The sequence below is a fragment of the Triplophysa rosa genome, linkage group LG6 (genome assembly GCF_024868665.1).
Source record: "Triplophysa rosa linkage group LG6, Trosa_1v2, whole genome shotgun sequence".
Classification (NCBI taxonomy): Eukaryota; Metazoa; Chordata; class Actinopteri; order Cypriniformes; family Nemacheilidae; genus Triplophysa; species Triplophysa rosa.
Window position 1 is genome coordinate 18409026 of NC_079895.1, and position 5259 is coordinate 18414284.

Sequence of the window (5259 nt, forward strand, 5' to 3'; positions counted from 1 at the left end):
AAATTGATACACTATATTAGATACTAGTACTTATTCATTAGATACTAGTACTTATCATTAGATACTAGTACTTATTCATTAGATACTAGTACAAATTTATATGCATTGATATAGTACTTATTCAATAGATACTTATATCATTAGATACTAGTACTTATCATTAGATACTAGTATTTAATCATTAGATACTAGTACTTATTAAATAGATACTAGTCCTTATTTATTTGATACTAGTACTTATTACATCAGTGACTAGTAATTATTCCATTGTTACTAGTAACACATTTCAGATTTTTGCCATTGACTTCTATGGAGATCTGTATTTAGATATCAACTATTCAGTTCTGACTAGTGTGTCTTCCTATAGTACCAGTACCTACTTATTAGGTACTAGCATTTATCCATAAGGTACTGATACTTATTTATTAGGTACTAGTACTTATTTTCAAGATACTAGAGCCTGCCAAACAGATACCAATGCTTATTTTTTAGATACTAGCACTTATTCATTGGATACTAGTACCTATTAAATATATACTAGTATTTATCATATTTATACTAGTACTTATTCATTAGATACTAGTACTTATTTATGAGAAACGTATACGTGTTTACCAGCTACTAGTACTTATTAGACTTATACTAGTAGCTATTCACAAGATACTAGTACCTTTTTCAATAGTGACTAGTAAGATATTTTATTTTACTAGTAAGATTTGCGATTGATCTCTACAATGGCCATTCTGACAAGTCATTACATATGACAGGTAAAAAAACAATTGTGACCAGTAAGATAAGAAATGTTACTAGTAACAACCGTAAAAGACACCAGTGTCTAATATATAAGTACTAGTACTTAATTAATTACTACTAGTGCCTATTAAATAGGTACTAGTATACATTGAATACAAATCCAGTATTTAATAATAAGTACTAGCATTTACTGAATACGTACTAGTAGTATTAAAAAGATACTAGTCATTATTGTAATACGTACTAGTCAGAAATGAGTAACTGATATCAAAAACAGAATAACTACTAGTACCTATTCATTTGAAGATATCTTCCGCCTTAAAAGGAACTAGTAAGAATGGGTTTGGAGATATCTTGATTCAAACACAATATTGCATAAACATGAGCACCCCCTCAGTCATCCAATCAGAGTTAACATACTAATGCAACGTATCCTTGGGTATCGAAGCAGCACTTCCGCCATGCTTGTCGCCATATTTGTGTCTGACATGGCGGTTAACAACACATCTTTCGAGACTAAAATAACTCGATATTTGGGAAAAACATATATTATTAGTTGTGAGCCTTATGTATTAGGCTACCTCCAATTGTGTTTTGTCCCTTACAATCTGCGACGCGTCTGGCTAAACCTTTCCGGACATTAATATCTTGTACATAATCTATCTCTATCGCTATCGCCATACAGCGGAGAGAGAAAGCATGCATCTCAATACGTCGTTGCAGGGTGTGAGAACCACAACAATATGTGGTATCTGGAGACAAAACATCTATTTGTGAAAACAGGACAGGTAAGTGAATAAACAACGATTATCAAACGTGTTATTTTGGGTGTTATTGTTGTCATGCTAGCTAACGTGAGCAAGTTATCAGCTAAAGGGCTAACATGCTGGGAAGCTAACATTAGTAACTGTTACTCTAGTCTAGATCGAAGCCAACTAACGTTAGACTTAATGTTAGTTGTGTTTAATTGTTTTTGAACCAGGTGTGTGACGTTTCATATCGATTGGGTTTATATTCAACCAGGGGCGCAACAGCACATTTTCTGAGGGGTGTGCGAGATCAGTTTTGGATAATAGAGTTAAGAAATTGCAACAAACGCGAATTTAAATGCAAATTAACATGTTTCCTTCAACCATACTGTATATTCTATACAAATAACGTGTTAATTCACTTTCTTATAATCGACAATTGAATGCAAACTCAGCTGATGATGGCCATTTGCCTTTTCTAATGATCAAAACAACAGAAAAGCCCACAAGTTAAATTGTCATATCGTTAGATATTTGAACAGGCTCATTAGCTATTACGTTTAACAAGACAAAGCAATTATTCAAGATATTACATTTTTCACTTAACAGGTCAATCATTCCTAGGCTCTGAACACAAAAGCAACATGTCCATGGATAGTGGTGCTGGAGGAACGGACAGTGGAGATGGGACATTGTTGCAACTCAAGACAATTTGCAGCACATAAAACTGCACATCTGCTGATGAGTTTACGTTCTGTTGTAACAGCTCCAAAGTGAAGGCCAAGAAGCAGAGCCCAAAAAAAGTGCAATCCTGTCAGTCATCGAAGGCCATTCCATCAGATACATGCCCAAGACTGTACTACTGGATCTGCCAACACCTCTGACCACTCTTTATGCAAGCCCCAGGCTTGAAATGGATTTGCCCGCACTGCTGGAGGAGGGTGCCGAGACCTTTGAGAAGCTGCATCTCACACCACAGCAGGTATTTGTGATAATTATAGCTATTTTAATAGTTAAATTACTTTTAATATGCCTAATATAAGTATAGGACTGATTTAAAGCTAGGAATTGTACTCCAAAATATTTAAAATAAAATGTCTATCTTTTGGGTTGTTTTAATCAGATGGGGTCTAAAAAATGAGGACACTGCCAGAGAATCGTACCTGAGGGCGATGCAGGACCTCCAAGCAGACCTCCACGTTGCAGCATCTGGACTGATAAGTAACCCAGAGGTGCCATGGATCGGTGGATCACCAGATGGTGTGGTGATGGTGTTATAGATGAAGTGTCCTTTCAGTGCAAAAGACCGCACCCTACATGAATGTGTAAAAGACTCAAGGTTCTGTCTGAGGAAGACTCAAGGTTCTGTCACTGAGGAAGGTGTAATGAGCCTAAAGCTTAATCACAGTTACATGCATCAAGTCCAAGCCCAAATGTGTGTAGCAGAGGTAACATACTGTGATTGTCAAGAACTATTTATACAGCGCATCCCGTTTGATGATACAAAAAAAACAATGTCACATGTCAAACAATAGCTGCCAAAACTAATCTCTTACTGTGTTTGCAACTTACTTTGTGACCCATTTTACTGAGATGACAAATCTGCCAAATGTCTCTTATACATGTACTGTATGTTTAAGTAAAAATGAAGCATTAACTTTGTCTGTAGTACATTTTCAGAAAATGGAAAAATAAACAAAATTCAGAAATAAATTCAGAGTACTCAGAACCTATGTTTTTTTATCCTTATGGTTATGTATTTGTGTACAAATTCATCTGACAACACTGAAACATACATATTAAAATAACATAGATTGCACAGAAAACAACTGTATATATAATAATTGGTTCTGCGTTGTAGTTCAGAGTAGTATTTAAACAAATCATAGGAATCAAACATGAAAAAGTCATAAATATGACTAATAAATTATTACTGTAAGATGGAACATTCATCCATGTTACATTGTGGTAAGCAACTACTGTCTGTCTATTCTGTGGGGACAATGGATAGCCAAATATTACAAAGAGCACAACAAACTGTCACCATCTTGTCAAGTGAGGTATAGGTTGTCCTTTAGTGGCCCCTTCGGTGTGGTGGTCTTAAGGGTGGTGTATTTGTTTCTGACCGGGCCAGTGACTTTCCACATGGATCTGGTTTCAAAATGTAATCTGGTATGGTTTAATCATTTAAAAATGACATGGTAATATTAACTTTTGGAAATTTCCAATGTGGTTAATCATTAAACCGATAATTGTTCCATCTCTAATAGAGACCCACAAAGACCATTATAATTTCCATCACAATCAATAAAATTCTCATTGTAACCATTAAATCCAGTAGAATTTCTATAACGTCTCTATGTTTTATTTTAGCACGGATGTCTGTATCTCATTAGATTTGGCTAAATATTCAATTTTTGTATTTTGCCTTAAGTCTTCATTATTTAATACATGTTTGAATAAATAGTATAGGGGCCTATTGAGCAATTATTACTGCCTCAAAAGTAGAAATGTATATTTATTCATAAAAACGTGATATAAAAAGGATTCAAATTTTGTTCATCTCAAAATTAATTACAAAAAAATGTATTTTCGTTTCAGAAATAAAATTTTATTATCAGTTAAAAAGCTCATATTAATACAATAATTACCTTTTATTAAAAACGTGTATGAGACATGGTAGTTTGTGTGTGTGTGTGTGTGTGTGTGTGTACGTGTGTATGCGCATGTTCAGGTTTTTATACATTGTGGGGTCCTCATAGTAAAAGTCTGAACCACATTGTTGTCACATTTTCATGTTCTTTTAGGCGTTATAAAGTGAGGCGCGTCTGACACGAGCTGTGCATAGAAACAGCTTCTTTACACAGCGCGAGCTTCACAGTTGTGAGGCGATTGTTTTCTTATTCTGATGTTATATTCTATAAAAGAGTTATAAAGTGAGGCGCGTCTTCTTTATACAATGCGAGCTGCGCAGACACGCGTCTTCATACAGTTAGAAAGTCAGGCAGGTCTGCGCAAACTGCACGTCCTCTTTATACAGCGCAAGCTCCACAGTTATTCTGATGTTATATTCAATAAAAGAGTTATAAAGTGAGACGCGTCTTTATATAACGCGAGCTGTGCAGACACGCGTGTCTTCTTTATACACTAGGCTGTGCCGACACGGGTCTTCTTTTTACAGTTATAAAGTCAGGCTAGTCTGATCTGTACAGTGGAGGTTTTATGCAGTTTGCTTTGTTTGTATGTGTTTACAACGTGACTTGCAGCCTGCAGCATAGAGCAGTGAGCGTCACATGAAGAAAGTGAAATATCTGTTGGAATCACGATGCTGGCTCAACATCATAATGTCTATCGGCCCTATGTTCTTTGTTTTATGAACTTTTAATTTGTATTTTACTTTCTGATTTCCTGTTGTATTACATTGCTTCATTAATATTCATCATGGTATTTGCATACTGAGCATACACTTACATTACCAAACTACTAGTGCCTATTAAGCTCAGGATATCTTTGATCTAAAAAGTTACTAGTATCAAATGAATAAGTACTAGTATCTAATGATTAAGTGCTAGTATCTATTGAATAAGTACTAGTATCTAATGATTAAGTGCTAGTATCTATTGAATAAGTACTAGTATCTAATAAATAAGCACTAGTATCTAATTTTAGGTACTAGTATCTAATGAATAAGTACTAGTATGTAATGATTAAGTACTAGTATCTAATGAATAAGTACTAGTATCTAATAAATAAGCAC

The 5259-nt window shown here is 34.7% G+C and overlaps 1 long non-coding RNA gene across 1 annotated transcript; it reads left to right on the forward strand.

Annotated features, from left to right (window-relative positions):
• The first annotated feature begins 891 nt into the window (after positions 1-891).
• Positions 892-3318, forward strand: LOC130555398 (uncharacterized). Its single transcript, XR_008963117.1, has 3 exons — positions 892-1541; positions 2112-2484; positions 2626-3318. It is a non-coding gene; the product is annotated as an uncharacterized LOC130555398 (long non-coding RNA).
• The last annotated feature ends 1941 nt before the right edge of the window (positions 3319-5259 follow it).